Source organism: Centrocercus urophasianus, unplaced genomic scaffold, assembly GCF_019232065.1.
Source record: "Centrocercus urophasianus isolate 14NV4802_14NV808 unplaced genomic scaffold, USGS_Curo_1.0 seq_15, whole genome shotgun sequence".
NCBI lineage: Eukaryota > Metazoa > Chordata > Aves > Galliformes > Phasianidae > Centrocercus > Centrocercus urophasianus.
Window position 1 is genome coordinate 8,422,546 of NW_024884697.1, and position 15,747 is coordinate 8,438,292.

Here is a 15,747-nt window from a genome sequence, read left to right on the forward strand (position 1 = left end):
ACACATTTGCCTGTATCAGCAATATCAGTGGAACAGCAGGGTGGGCGTTTGCAGCCACTCTGTCAGCACCGCCCAGGCTGTGGGTGCATCCTTTCAGCTCCTCTCCTGCCCCTATCTACTCACAGATTCATCACCCAACTTCTAATCCTTTGGCCCAAGAAATCTCAAATCAGCTCTTGTAGGCTGTATTCTTCCATGAGATCTTTAACATACATTGGTACTTGGGCATAAAAGCACTAAAGTGAGTTCACAAGGCTTGCAAATGAGTTCTTAAACAACCAGCACTTTCGTTTGTTGCCAATCACAAGCTGGGTCTTCTCATTCTTAAAATAACAACTTCTCCCTTTCTTTCTCTAGAAGGCCACAGATAGGATAATATCCCTATATTTACAGATATCAGTAAGAACACGTGTTATCATCGCCTTGTTCTTCTTCCTGCATATACAGTCAATTCAATATGTTAATGATGATCATAAGAAACACACAAATATACAGAGACTAGCTAATAAGAGATTGTTTGTTTTGGTGTCAACAGTGAAAAGAAATGGAAGCTGCTGCTAATCAGTATGCATTTCAATGCTAGTATGAGTTTGCCATTATCTTAATGCATTTAAAATAAATGAATACCTCAGTTCACTAAAGCTAGCAAGCAATGAATGCAATGTGATTGATTGTTCTGACTACCTTATCCTTAGTTGCCTTCTAACAGGCCTGCCCACATGGGATCCAGGTATAGGGCTATGTCTGAGACTGAAGGAGAGCAGAAGTCTTACCCTGCACAGTTATCTCATGCTTCGTACCCTTTCCCAGCCACCACCATGTTCACCAGCTCTCACCTTTCCTTGCACTCACGGCTGCTCAAGAAAGTCAGGCAGGACATCACGCCATCTCTTTCTGTGCCACTGCCTGTGGGTACCTACCTCAGGCATCCCTAGATTTCCCTGGAACTAGTCTCCATCCATCTCCTAGATCTTCATTGTCTTATCCACTTTCCAGATCTCTATTCTGTTTGGTGTCTTTTCCTCATTCTGTCCTGGAACTCTTTTCCAAGGAGTGTTCTTTTTGAGACTGCTTCTTTTCTGCATCCTCTGCTTTTTCTGGGTCAACTAGTCTCTGGTTTCCATAATCAAAATAAGCCTAAATGCAGTAGCACAGCGCATGATTGGCCCGATACATAATTTCTTCTTGTTAACTGGAGGACACAGGAAGAGTCACTTTCTTTTTATCCAGGTGTTAGCAGTATTTCAAAAGAGACCATACTAGTTGCAGTTAGCAAGCACCAGGCATCTGCTTGAGAGTTCAGAAGTTCAGTTTTAAACATTTGCACATCCCTCACGTTCATCCAATTATCTGCTTCCTATTAATAATGATTATTATTAACAGTAATAATCCTAAGCACTTCTCCTAGTTCTATTAGAATAAATTAAAAAAACACATTTATCATATAAGTTCCCTCCAAGAACCTGCAGTTTTATGGGATTTGCTGTTGAAATTAGTTTTGCAGTTTCCGTGGAGAAGAGATGTATCTGGCAAAATGTATACCTTATGCCTTCTGGGAATAATGTAAATCCAGCATGTGAAACAGATTTTTTTCAGCAATAGAAAGACCCACTAGTTTGGAATAGTCAAATAGAAAAATTCTTGCATTACTTTTATTACTTTACTCCTTTTCTGCAGTTTCTCTCCCATTGCTATCTGATGTAGAATTGATTAATTCATCTTCACATTGTTTTTTTGTTTTTACCTACGCAGTTTTTCATATCGAATTCTTTTTCTCATATCAAGCATATCAAGCTTTCTATTAAGGCCTAAAAGCTCATTATAATAGAAAGAAAAACTTATTATAATATAAATAATAGTTACGGTATAAGCAATAAGACTCATTTTTAAAATCTTATGTGGGCACTCATGTAAGTTGATCAGATACTTAATTGCTAGATAATCATCTTGAAAGTGCAGTATAACTTCAGTAATAGTGCATTCAAATTCCTTTTAGATACCCCTGCAGAGAATGGCATAATCATGGACCTAATCCTGCAACATTTATTCACAAGCGTATTTCTTTCTTCATGAATTTTGCATTTGTTACAATGGTCCCTCTTTGTGAGAATAATGCTACTTCCTTAAGCAATTCCTGCAATTCCGGCAGATAAAAGTTGTGCAGATATGTGGGAAAAATAATTACTTTATGTGACAGGTGCAAGTATATTGGACATATGTAAGCACCAGAGGATTTGCTTTCTAAGATAAAAGACTAATTAAAAAGGTAAAAAAAAAAGAAGTGATTTCAGTTGTTTGTCATGGACCAATCTCAATGATAGGACTGTAGTATGAGGTGTATAGCAACTGTTATTGAAGATCAATTCCCTTTCTCTGATTTTGTGCTGCAGATTTGCAAATTGCAGTGCTCTCTTAAGTATGGTAGTACACAAACTTCCATTCCTGCTCAACTAGATAGAGCAGTTGGAAGGGACCTACAGAGACCACTGAGTCCAACTGCCTGATCTTTCTGACTGCTTACAAAAGCAGGAGTAGAAACCTGCCATTTTTTTTCTTATGTTTCTTAGTTCAGGCTGTGCTAAGAAACTGAGTAATGCTTGAGCTCCCAGAGAAGGCTGCTCTGAGAACTGGAAAAACTGCTCTGGGTAGCCTTAGCATGACATGAGAGAATCTAGTATCTCTGTTAAACCAGCAGTGAAATTAAACTAAAATTGATGTCACTCACCAGATGATCCTAAAAGCGGAGACTGAAAGAAAAGAAACATACTAAAAACAGAAATCAGGAAGTTTTTCAACTTTACTGAAAATGCAACTTGTTGAAAACTTGTGGCTTCTACTATCTCTCATTTGTCTAACAGGGAGGTAACCTGTATTTCTCAACACTGAAAAATCCTAACTTTTTTTATTAAAATCGTTTATTCATGTGAATGACGATTATAGATATATAGGCATATAAATTCTTAGGAATTATTATCTGATCCTTAACACATCACAAGTGCTATCACCTACAACTATCTTAATGTTAGTAAGATTCTTGATGCAAAAACATTACTAATGGTACCTGGCAAATCTCACTGTTACTACTACTTTCTATCACATAAGGAAAATGAGGCATAATGAGGCTAATTAGCTTGCTCTTGATAACCTGGCTGGTTACAGAGGAAGCAAAAGTACAACCCAATCTGTTAATTCCCATATTTCTCATTTTCTTTTTCTCATTGTTGCTTAGGTTTGATAAATCACTATCTATCTATCTATCTATCTATCTGTCTATTTATCTATTTATCTATGTAAATTTTTGTTTCTGATAGAATACTAATTTTAGATGACAAATAGGGGGATCAATGCACATATTTTTAGATGTCTGAAAAATAAATATCTTACCTAAGCTTTTTTGGTGGTTCCCTTTTCAAACCACAACTGGAAGAAAGGTGCCCTGAGGGATGTAATTTGTCTCTAAATAGTGTCAGCTGAGATGAAACATCCTAAGAGTAGCTTGCCTACACAGCTACCAAGACATGAGGATTAGCTTTAAACATCTCAAGATTGGTTTTTCGTCTATTAGCCCAAAGTGAGGTAAAAGTGAAAGGATGATTTTTTTTTTTTTTTTAATATATAACTGCTCTTTCCTTCCTTCATGTATACTCCATGTTCTTTCTTACTTTAAATATTCTCAAAATTGGATGAAAACAAAGTAATGTTTTTATACATTTTCATCTTTTGTTCAGTTTATTGATTGTTAACCAGAAAACATTTAAACAAATATGCTCTGTATAGTTTCTATTCTGATCCTGAAACAAAGTATAATCTATATGACAGAAATTTGAACAAATGACAAATTAACCTCTACAAAAGAAGCTGAGCAAATGTTGATTAAAATCAAATCTTTCTAATATATAGAATTCTGAAGTTCTGCACTTCTGATAACTCTACAAAGGAAAGGTATTTTGCTGTGTCATAAGAAATCAAGAGTTTCTTAATATTTGGGAATATGGTAGTGTTCGCTTCAGCAAAAACAATACATCTTGTTAAGAATCCATTTTAAAATGTATTTTTCCCTTAATTAGTTAACTAGCACATCCAGTCAAGTTTATCCAGAGCTGTTGATCTATTTGATTAAATACTAGGGCACCCATTTCCACCTCAGAATATTCCTCATAAAGCATACATTTCTGCAGTTCTGTAATTTAAGACCCACCTTCAACCCTTACACTTCTGCAATACCAGATAGCTGCTGTTGTTGATAAAAACTTCCATGAAATGATGGAAAACATGAGAATCAAACAAAAAGAAGTCTCCTTTTTTGGAAGAAAGACATAGCAAAATCTACACCATTCCCATATTTTAGTATAGCTGTGCTCCTTCACTTATGCCTATGTCCATGTTAGCATAAAAACTGAAGCTGGCTTTCCAATGAATTAAACTTTTCTTCCTGAAAAAAAAAAAAAAAAAAAAGTGATAAAAATGCTTTATTTTCAAATTGTATATTATATCAAACTAAAAATTTAAGACTGAAAAAACTTTTTGAAATTTAAACAAACAAACAAAAAAATTATTTTCCAGCTACAAAATGCTACACTTTGTAAATGAGTCTTTAAATTGTTTCCATTATTATGAATCTGCCTATATGAAAACTCAATAAATTACTGAAAAAGTTAGCTCATCTTGAAATAGAATATGAATATATTGATCACAATGTAATATCAAGGATTATGATTATGGCATTATGAAGAGTATTACTTCCCAAAAAATTCTAATGCATATGCAATAGCAAAATAGATATAAGCAAGAGCTAAGAATTGCATAGCTTTGGCCAGCAATTTGTATTCAGTTTCCTTAGTTTTCAGGTTACATGACTAAAAACTGAGATAAGAGCAAGTTCTATTTTATATTTGAATAATCACATTGTGTCAAAAATATAAAATTACCCACAGGGTATAGGAGATGATTATTTGACAGAATGACTCCTATTAGAACACATCAAGTAAAGATCTCATTCTATCCTTTATGACAGAGTGGTATTTTAAGGTCTTCAATGATTCTCATTAAGAAAGCTCGACTTTTTACTCAAACAGTGGTATTTGCTCACTGTGAGTCACAAAAAACTTTCTGTTCTTGTTTGTATCTGACTTTAAGTGTCATTGCTATCCAATGCATAACAATGGTCTTTGCACATTCCTAGCACTGTCTGAGTGTTTAAATGATGGCAATAATTCACTTATTTTCTGGATTGGACTTTAGTTCCTTCGTGGTAACGTGGTAGTATACCAGCCATTGCTGCATCAAGCAAGAATGCAGATTTGGGTGGAGTTTTTGCCTTCAGGGATCCCCAACAAAAGAAGCATGTTGGGGATCCTCTGTTGGAAGTAACTTGCAGGCTTGGCACTGGAATTTGCGTTCACTCAGTCCTGCATGTTAATGTTATTCTCTCATACTCACATTATCCTGAGTAGCAGGCTGTGTGCATCCAGGTGGTTTATCCAAGAGATACTAGCAACTGAGTCTTCAGCTTCAAGGTTCTTATGCCTTTTGCACACTTGTAGAAGTTCATAGATATTACGATAATTTTCATCCCCCCTCCATACCTTTAAGTCTTTGAACAACTTTACTGGATTATTCACTTTCCTTTTTTTTTTTTTTTTTGAATTTACCTTGAGATCTTCTGGTTTCAGACCTATTCTTTGTCTTTTTGCTTCTTTCTCTTTGTGGCTTCACGTTGCACTTGCTTTTAATCAGTCCTTTGCTATAGCAAGTTGTACCTTGCCCATTTTAGGTTGCTTTCTTTATCCCAAGCAAGGTTCTGTGAAGCTACAGGAAAATGTGTTGGGATCTTGATGGCAAACCAATGTGCCATGAACCTCCTTTTCCTTTCTTCACCATTCATTCTGGGAGTCAGTCCTTCATGCATAAATTCCCATTCATATTTCTAATTCTTAAGGTATCTATTACATAGCTATGCATTATGAGACTTTAATCTGGATTAAGTGTCACTGTCAACTTAGTTTTTCTAGAAACTTCAGTGGCACTTGAGATGCTGCAAAATACTATTTATCTTCCTTGATCCAGCAAAGACAGCTGATCTGAGTCCAGTCTGTCCTGTGTTCTTTCTTTATTGGGAAATATTTTGGTTGAAGATACAGTGGATAAAAGACTGCGGGCAGGACAGGGAGTCATGTATAAATATTCCATTGGCATATATTTAGGTAGGTGCTACTGGGACAGGAGTCTGGGTCAGTCTTGGATACACATTGCTAAATTTGCTAAAGGGAAGATCAGAATGTATCTTAGCAGCAGCCAAAGGGCCTCCCCCTGCATGAGATGTAAGTTCACTCCTCTTCTGTAGAAGATGGAGTGTTACAGCTTGTATTTATTTATTTGAAAGCACAAAAGAAATTTTAAAACCAGTAAGTTATGTTGGCTTTCTTTTAACATAAACTGTTGTGCTTGGCTTCTAATTGTTATGACAATAGGACAGTGTTTTATATATATATATTTTCTTGTTTGCTGTAGTAATTTATATCCTAAGGAGACTAGAAAATGAAGAGAGTGACTTTTCAGACATACATTGTAACTTCTGCAACTATTGTATGCTTGCATCTCATCACATTTCCCTCTCATCTCTTCAAAAGAAAACTTCAGAATCAGATATCACTGGAGAAAATTATATTCTCAGTTGCAATCTAGAGAAGCTGAACTATGAGAACTGCATTTTTGTAAATGAGAACAATTTTGTCCTCAAGACATAAAAGGGAAAGAACAAAACGAATAAATAAAGAGAGTTCTGAATACACCAATCTTTATAAACACAGAGTGCAGATAAGGATATACTAGCTAAAATTCATAAATTTCATATGTAAAAATAATTTTATATTGGTATGGAAAAAAATCACTTAAAAATGTACTTACTATTCGTAGTGGAGGCTGTAAAGAGAAAATACTGCAGTATCATTTTTTGTACTGATATCCAGGTGACGTTGAATTCAACACATTTTAGATTCTACTGTATGTATATTATGACATTATTACTTCTGGAAAAAAAAAAAAAAAAAGACAAAGTCATAATATAGTGCTTTTAAAAGAGGATTTTGCTTTGTGAACACAATCTGATAATTAAATGTTTAAGATTTTAAGTTAAAGTCCCCTACAGGAAGCTCATCTCTCTGGCAAAGTTGTTATAATTTTCACATAAGACATTATTGCAGGTGAAGTATATACAATTTGTTCTGTGAACAATATGATTTGAAAAACATTTTTTTTGTTTTCTGAAACAGACTGATAATTATAGTGCACCAGAGCATTTTATTGAGCATCATATATGTGATCATCTTTGTGTAACTTTACTGTAGTTCGTTAAGTTTGAAGGTAAGCAGTGGTGAAAGTGCTATTGATTTATCATCTATATTTATTATCACAGTTATTTTCATAAGCAGTAACTCTAATCTTCATTTAACTTCCTCAAATCTTCAATTCAGGTCATATAAATATATCCAGATCATCACTTTCTGCATTAGCATAGTTCAGACTGGCTGGTGATCTGCAATAGTGTGTGCTAATGATATATAAGTCTGAAAGCAGACTATGAATCAGAGGGGTTCTTAGTATTGGGTTAATAACTTTAGCTGTACTGATTTGTGGTGTATTGTTTAGCTGCCTGTAGATGCTAAGCAGACCCTCAAATGCTTAGTTGATTTGCTCTGACTGTACTTTTGTCAGTGCTATTTGATAGTAGTAGAATAGCGGCTATGAGGATAGGTAGGTCCATTACTATCATCTCAGTTTGATGAAAAGTCCATCCATCCTTAATAATTCCAACTGTTGCCTATATAATAATTATTTTAATAATGGAAATTATTCAGCATTGATATGAATGACAAATGGAAGAGGAAGCTAAAGTGTCTACAGAAAAAATAATTGGGGGTGACATGCAGCACAGGGAAATACATTAACACATTGACTTTCATCAACCTATTTTTAAACATCAGAAAGTTTTAGAAATAGAAGAAAACTAATTGGACAAAACAGGCCATGAAATAATTTATTGTTGAATGTCAGACTGTGGTTGGTACTGTTTTTCCTTGTTCTCAGTGCACACTTAACTTTTAAAGAACTTTCTGGTAATTCAAAGTAATGTCTCTGAATTTTAACTCTTCTATGAAATAAATAGACACTAACATTCACATTTTATGTTATATGTTTTATGTTATGATAGAAACAGCTAGCCTAAGAGAGCCCAATTTTCTTTTCCACTGTGGGAATTAGACAGACCAATGATAATAACAGAAATCAAACTGATGTATTTGTTCTGCATAAGAATAAACCCTGCAAACTATGAAGAAGCAGAAAATAAATCCCAGCAATCTGTTTGTATAACTATAGTGTAACCAAGACCAGAGGATCTACCCTAATGTCTAGATCTTAAATTACAGTAGGAGAGCAATTTTGAATCTTATACAGAAGTTAGCTTTTGCACATTGTATTATCTGATTTTTTAGAGGTAATTACTAACTCCTGGCAACACTTCTGGAGCACTTTGAGTATAACAAATAGAAGACCCTGCAATATAATAGCATAGAAAAAGTGACTAAGAATATCATATCTTCATAATAGCATTCTTTGCTTTACAGGTGGGAATAAAATTCAAGAGGTGTTCAGTGGCTCAGTATAGTATTTCTCTATTTGGAGCAAATATATTCAGAGAAATAAAATCTTTGATGATTTTTAGATTTCTTTCAACTTAAAATCTAATCCCACTGCCAACTCATTTCTTAAAGAAAGAAATAAAGAGGGAAGAAAATGTGAAAAATATCAGCAAATGGATAAAAACTGGGATATATATTTTGTCTACCAGTTAGTCAGAAACTCTAATACCAAGACCTATTCTGTTTGTGTTTTTTGTTGGTAGTGGTTTTTTTGGAGGTGGCATTCTTTTTTATTATTATTTTTATTTATTTATGATTTGAATGTTATGTGTGCATCCATATTCACATATTCAGATAAAGAGAAGAGCTTCATCACCCAGGCAGTGGGCTGAAAAATGCATTTATTGAAAGCACTTAAGCAGAGTACAGGCTTTTAAAATATATTAATACCCATATATCCTTGTAATATCTGGATGAAGTAACAAATATTTCTGCCTTTGATCACTATGGAGGAAGCAGACATGAAAAAATAAATTACATGAATATGGTGGAGATAGATGTGGGAACAGGTACTATGAGCTTTCCAAATCAAGGTCATTTTTTTTTCTAAAAAGTTCCTTTTTTGTGTTATTATCCAATTAACTTAAACATCTTTGATATTTCTATTTTCTTCTGTCTCACCCTTTTTTCAGTAACCCATACCATATGGTCAGTTTCTCAAGGCTGACAAAATCCTCTCCAGAATGCTGTGTCTGAAATCCTGGTATCTAATAATTGATAACTGAAGAGTTCTGCAGGCTAATTGAAAATAACAATGTTCAGTGATACTTACTATCTTAATGCAAAGCTAAGAACTCACCAGTTGCAGAGAGGGAATGTAGAAGTAGCTCTTCTCTGTCTCAGATGGCATATTCTGAAGTACTCACATAAGGTATTTGAACCTTTGCTGTATTGTTTCTATGAATAAATCAACCGTTTATGTTCTCAATTCTAACAACTTTGCTGAAATTCACTTCAGAGAAAAAGTAGTAATTTACCTAGTATTTTCATGCAGCTCATGGTTCTTCTGAAAATTCTTCTGAATATAAAATCCAAAATTATAAATATTGTAGAATAGTAGAAGGAGCTCTGAATCACTCCTTTTACAGTCATTTGAGGGAAGCTGTCATTTCTGCACACATTCTGAACTTTTTGTCACTCTTAGCATACTCAAGTACAAAGGAAAACTGAGTCTAAAGCTGTTTTACTGCCAGTATCTAATAATCTTATTTTTTGAAAGGACACTTGAATCACTGCTTTGCATTAGTGCAAATCAGGAGTAATGCTAATGGTTCATAGAACTAGTGCAGGCTGAAAGAAAGCCAGCATGTAGGTCCACGGAAGGGAGCATTAATGGCCCCAATCCTTGAACAACATCTCTGTTGGAATAGTCCTCAAGGGTTATTCCATGCCATAGAATCACAGAATCATAGAATGTCTTGGATTGGAAGGGACCTCAAGGATTACCAAGTTCCAACCCTCCTGATGCAGGCAGAGTTCTAACCCCCATCAGTTCTGGCATTGAACAATCCCAGGGACGAGGCATCTACAACCTCTCTGGGCAACTTGTTCCAGCACCTCACCACTCTCTCAGAAAAAATTTCCCCCTGACATCTAATCTAAATCTTTCCTCCTTTATTTTAATGTGGAAGGCCATAAAACTGTGGAGAGTTGGCTGGGGACAGCCACTGGTCGAGAGCTGTAGAGCTTTGGTTGGCATGGGTGAGACCTTGTGGTCCAGCTGGGCTGTCATACTGTTGCTGTGCATTGGTCAGCATGTGATGAGTAATTGTGTTGCTACTATATATATATAAAATGCAGTGATAACCATATTGTTAACTTTTCCATTTTCCTCTGCATCTTAATACACAGTTTTTAACACAACCCACAACTTCTATTTTATTTCCAATTATCTCCTTCATCCCACACAGGGGGTTTGAACAAACAGCCATGGTGTTGAGCTGCTGCCAGGTTAACCCACAACATACACACTAAAGACATCTCCTCATGAAATATTTCTAGGTTAATATGTTTGCCAATTCACAGCATGAGGATCCTTTTTAGGCCCCGAGTTATTTTATTTCCAAAGTAACTGCATATGAAAGGTGACATAAACATGATGTCATCTGATCTTTAAGAAAGAAACAATTCCGTTGTCAAAAGTTCTGTATCAGCATGGAAGAGCAAATCAAGTAATAGGAAATATTATGAAAAGACCATTTTTCTTACTATTTAATTTCAGTTCTACATCTTGGATATCTTTTCTTTATCGTAACTAAGAACGGCCTGGCTACAATTATCTCTTTATTTTGGAATGAAGAATCTATCTAAAGGAACTACAGCAAAGTACCTATGCCAAGGTACTTTGTTTAAGTTACTCCTAAATACTGTGATCCATGATCAGGAGTCAATTATATATAACTTCTAGAACTGAATGTAAAGCAACACAGTTTTCAATAATGGAACTAATTTCTGATTGTTTAATATTGTAGACTTTTTCACTGTCACTTCATATTTCCTCTCTTCATGAAAAAGATCTTGAGTAGGCACCCACTCATATACGGGAAATCAAAGAAATGAACTACTCATTATTCCTCAATTAGAACAAATCACTTAATTCATGGACCTGCACTCTAATCTGTTCAAGAACATCGTAGTGCAAGATTTGAAGTAATACCCCTGGAACTGGCTGTTTCTGCTTTCTTTGATACATAAAGTTACATTAAATATGGAGAAAGCATTTGAACAGTCCGTAAAGCAAAATTTAACTATTTTACACAGAATATCAAACTTTTTGAGACCAAAAGGCACACCTGATGATTGTTTCAAAGCACCCTGCTCCAAACATGGTCAGTGAAAGCAGGTTGCTCAGGGCTGAGTCCAGCTGGCGTTTGACCAGCTCTAAGGATGGAGATTCCATATCTCTGGGAAAACTGTATGTCAATTATTTACATATTCAAATCTTTAAGATTAAATAGTGTGTACTTTTACACTGACAGATAAACATCAGTGATGAGTTGCATTTTGCATGTTTGCATGCTTAGCAGCTGTAAAGCACTGCAGGAGACTTGACAGCAAGCAAAACCAACATAAGCCTGTTATTCAAGCATTGTTTCTGACATCTGCTCCACATGTGATGATTACAAATCTAAGTAGCCAGCAATTAGCTCAGATGTTTAGCACAGGCAATAAAAATTATCAGAAGATTCCCATTTTCAAGTACATGACCAGTCCAGCAAATTTCAGAGTGCCAATTCCTCATAGTTGGAGACAGATTTATTCAGGCTACTTTGAGTTTATCTATTTGTTGTAAGCTCAAGTCTGGTGCTAGGTTTGATCTAGTACTCATCTTTTTCACCATTCTTAAAGCAGTCTACCAAGATTTTATCTCTTCCCCAAAGTTTCAGATGTTTCCAGGATTAGCAAAGCATGCTGAATGCTTCACAGGGACTACACATAATTATTTTAAGCACCTTCCTTCCCAGGCTGATCAAAGATTGTTCTGAACAGTCCCTGCCTCCCCGCTGTTACAGATTTCAAATTTCACCAATACTTATCTTCCATTTTACAAGCCGTCAAATAACTAGTGAAACTGTCAGAAAAAGGAAATCAGTTCTGCGGAATTTTCAGTTTTTGTTATAAGTTAACAAGTAATTGGGCTGTACATGGCTGTGCAAAAATTTTATAAGTTAAAACTTTACTGGTTGCTAAAACTGCCTGAAAAACTTGAACAGTGTAAAGCAATTACATTATTGTAAAGTGTGGTAGTATAATGCAATACATCAGAACTCTACCTTCTCCTTCCTGTGAGGGTTTTGATGAAATATAGGTCCTTTCCTTACTACCACAGTACAAGCACTGACCATCCCTTGGGGAGAAAACTTGTAACTTAGCCACTGAGGGCAACAACTAGAATAAGTGCAGGGTGTGTTGAGACATTTATGGGGTACTAAAAATATGGTCACATGGCTATACTTCCTTTCTTTCCTTATTTCTTTGCTGAGAGGGTGGTCAAATACTGCAGCAAGCTTCCTTGTGAGGTGTTCAGTGTCAGCGTTCAAGAGATACTTGGACAGTGCCCTCACTAATATGCTTTAATTTTTATTTCACCTTTAAGAGGTCAGGCACTTAGAATAGATGATCTTTGAAGGTCCCTTCTAACTGAACAACTCTATTCTATTCGTGTCAGAGCAGAGATGTGTTAAGATTTTGATCTTGTTCCAACTGTGGCCAGTAACAGATGCATTTAAAATAATTTATGAACACAACAGGCATATAAACGGTTTGTTTGCCACTTTCAGTTCAGTATGACTGTAATGACTTTTTGAAGGGTTTGGATCATATTAATCCAGCTAAACATGGCTGTCTCCGTGGAATTTATGTGTGTATGAATTCCCCTCTCTGCAATAATTACTTTGTAATCAATGGAAAATAGTAAATGTGTTCTGATTCCAGATTCAAATTCTAACCACAAAGTAGATGCCAACAGGATTGAGTAAATAGTATGTCATCATGTGTAGTGGAACAGGGCAGAATTCTTTGTGTAAAAGGCTGATCTGTGGGTGCTGATATTGCTAAAAATAAGTTGTAGTTCACTCTATGCAGGATGTAGCTGTTGCAATTATAAAAGAAAGAATGATGCAATAAAATAAGAATTTGATTATTAGGACAATTACTATCAGTCAGTAGAGTTGCCATGGAGCAATGTGCATTTTCTTATTTCCCTGTGTTTTTTTTTTCTCCTAAACATAGGTGAATTGAGCATACAAAGTTTCAGAAATGTGAAGTGACTACCAAAGACCAGTTACAGGATGTGATTGGTCTTTACATGAAAACTTTATTACGAGTCTCCACTGACTATTAAATACGTTTTTTTTCCTTTTTCTGTTAATAGATTCACATCATCCTTAAAAGTTTTCTTTGCAGTGTTACTTCTACCTGCAAAAGGTACTTAGCAATTTCTCCTTAAGAATAAAGAAATCAACTTTTTGCCTACAAACATTTTTCCTAGGGTCCAGGGCTCCCAGTCAGAACAATTAAGTCATGTTTCAATTGCTTTGATTTTAACATTGATGAATCCTCGAGGCAACCAGTAAAAGCAATTTACCCCTATACTGACAGTGTTAAATGGATCTCTGTGTGAACTGAGGCTGTTGAAATTCAATTTCCTTTCTGTTTGCTTAATTGTTCATATGTGCTTAGCCTTTCTGACCAAGTGTGTCACTGTGGTGCCATTGCACTCCACAATAAAACTCTCATCAGTGAAAATGAGAGATTTCCTAGTCCCAGCACTACAGCAGTGCTCTGCTTCTTCCTGCTGGTCTGTTGAATTAAAGCAACTTGTTGATGATAGCCTTATGGACACTTAGATTTTTTTTCAGAAGCTATGCAAACAGAATGAGTAAAACCTAGGATAGTGGCTGAATGCATTTTGTTAGCAAATTTATTTTAGAAAAAAAATGTTACTCACTCAAAATTCTAAAACAAGTTTCTTTCTTTCTCATGGCCAGCAACACATGGAAGAGGTGATTTGCTTTATTTGAGAAGTTCATACTGTTGTACTCAACATCCAATGCTACACACACATAGACAAAAAAATAAAAGTAACTTCAGATCTTTTCTTTCTTGAAGTCTAAAGACAGACCATGCTGTTATATTTGTATAGCAGAAAACTGGAGAAACTGAATTTATTCATAAATGCTGTTGCTTCATTCCAGAGGAACTGATCTTAATACCAGATCTTCTATAACAAGAAAATGCAAGATCATGCTTTTGAGTGATGGCTGGTAAATGAAAGGGGATAAATATTAAAAAATACAAATCTATTTTTGCAGTAACCAGCCTTCCAAATATTACTTTTTAGTCATTCAGCAGTTTGTATTTCCGTAAACTGACTGCTGAGAACAAGATGCTAATTTCCTACTGAGAAAAATTAGAAGCAGCTCTGGTATTTCAAATTCTAAATCATGGAATCTTACATAAAAAGCTATAAGATGATGTTATAGTTTTTATTTCTCATGTTCATTGCCCAAAAATTTCATCTGCTTTATTCCATAAACAATTCTCATTACTTAAACAATAGGATTTCTTATGAGTTTATTTCCACATTTCACTTCATTATTTTTCCCATTTATTATATGCAACAGCACAGGATTTTGAAATAAAAATATAATCCAGCTGAAGACTTGATTTTATCTGTGTAAGTGGTAGCAAACTAAGTGTTTGTGGTTTTCCTTGCTGTGTGGATGATGTGGTTTTCAACTGTTTTGTAACATATTGCTTTTAATGGAATATAAAGAATTCAATATCTTGTCCCATTAAGCATTTTTTACCTCTGGAGTCTGAGGGTTGGATTTTTATATGCATTATGAGAATTTAGTCCTTTTGGAACCATCCTTATGACTAGCTATTCAAAATACAAATGCAGCTCTCAAAACTTGAGTCTTTAACTACCAGATACTAACCTGTGGTTTGTTGTTTGTAAGAATTTTACAGTAACCAAAAGATCTCTCATCAGAATACATATCATGATTTATAGAGTGGCTGACTCCTCAAATACTGTTAAACTTCCTTATAGTGCTTGCTTGCTCCATACCGAGTCTCCTGGCTCAGTCACGGAACACTTAAGTATTCAGTTATTTCAGCTTATCTTTTTAGCTTTTTTCCTATCTTCCAGAACTAGCTGTAGTCAGCTGTTTTGATCCTTTCTTCATAAGAACTTATATGGAAGTAAAACGTAAATCTGCATATTTGCAGGCTGGCATATGAAATTTGAATTGATGTTTTCATTGAAAATCAGTAAGCTCACTAAGCCTCATCTAACTGTACTTTTTTTAAGGGACAAACTAGAGAAAATTAATTTGAATTATCAAATCATATTTACAAATTCAGTCCCATTTTGAGGCTCAGATTCTCAACAGCTATTTCCCATTAGTTAATGAGCTATCTACCAAGACCAAGAAATAATGAGCTGTCTACCAAGACTGGCCAGGAAATATCTCATCTAAAATGGTATGGCTTCTTGCCCTGTTGGTAAGATTGCATGATTTTGTTATTGCAAATTTTTTTC

General features: G+C 35.1%; 1 protein-coding gene across 1 annotated transcript in view; it reads left to right on the forward strand.

The window, feature by feature from the left end:
- PCLO (piccolo presynaptic cytomatrix protein) overlaps positions 1–15,747 on the forward strand; it is a 314,203-nt gene that overhangs the window by 224,307 nt on the left and 74,149 nt on the right. The window lies entirely within an intron of this gene.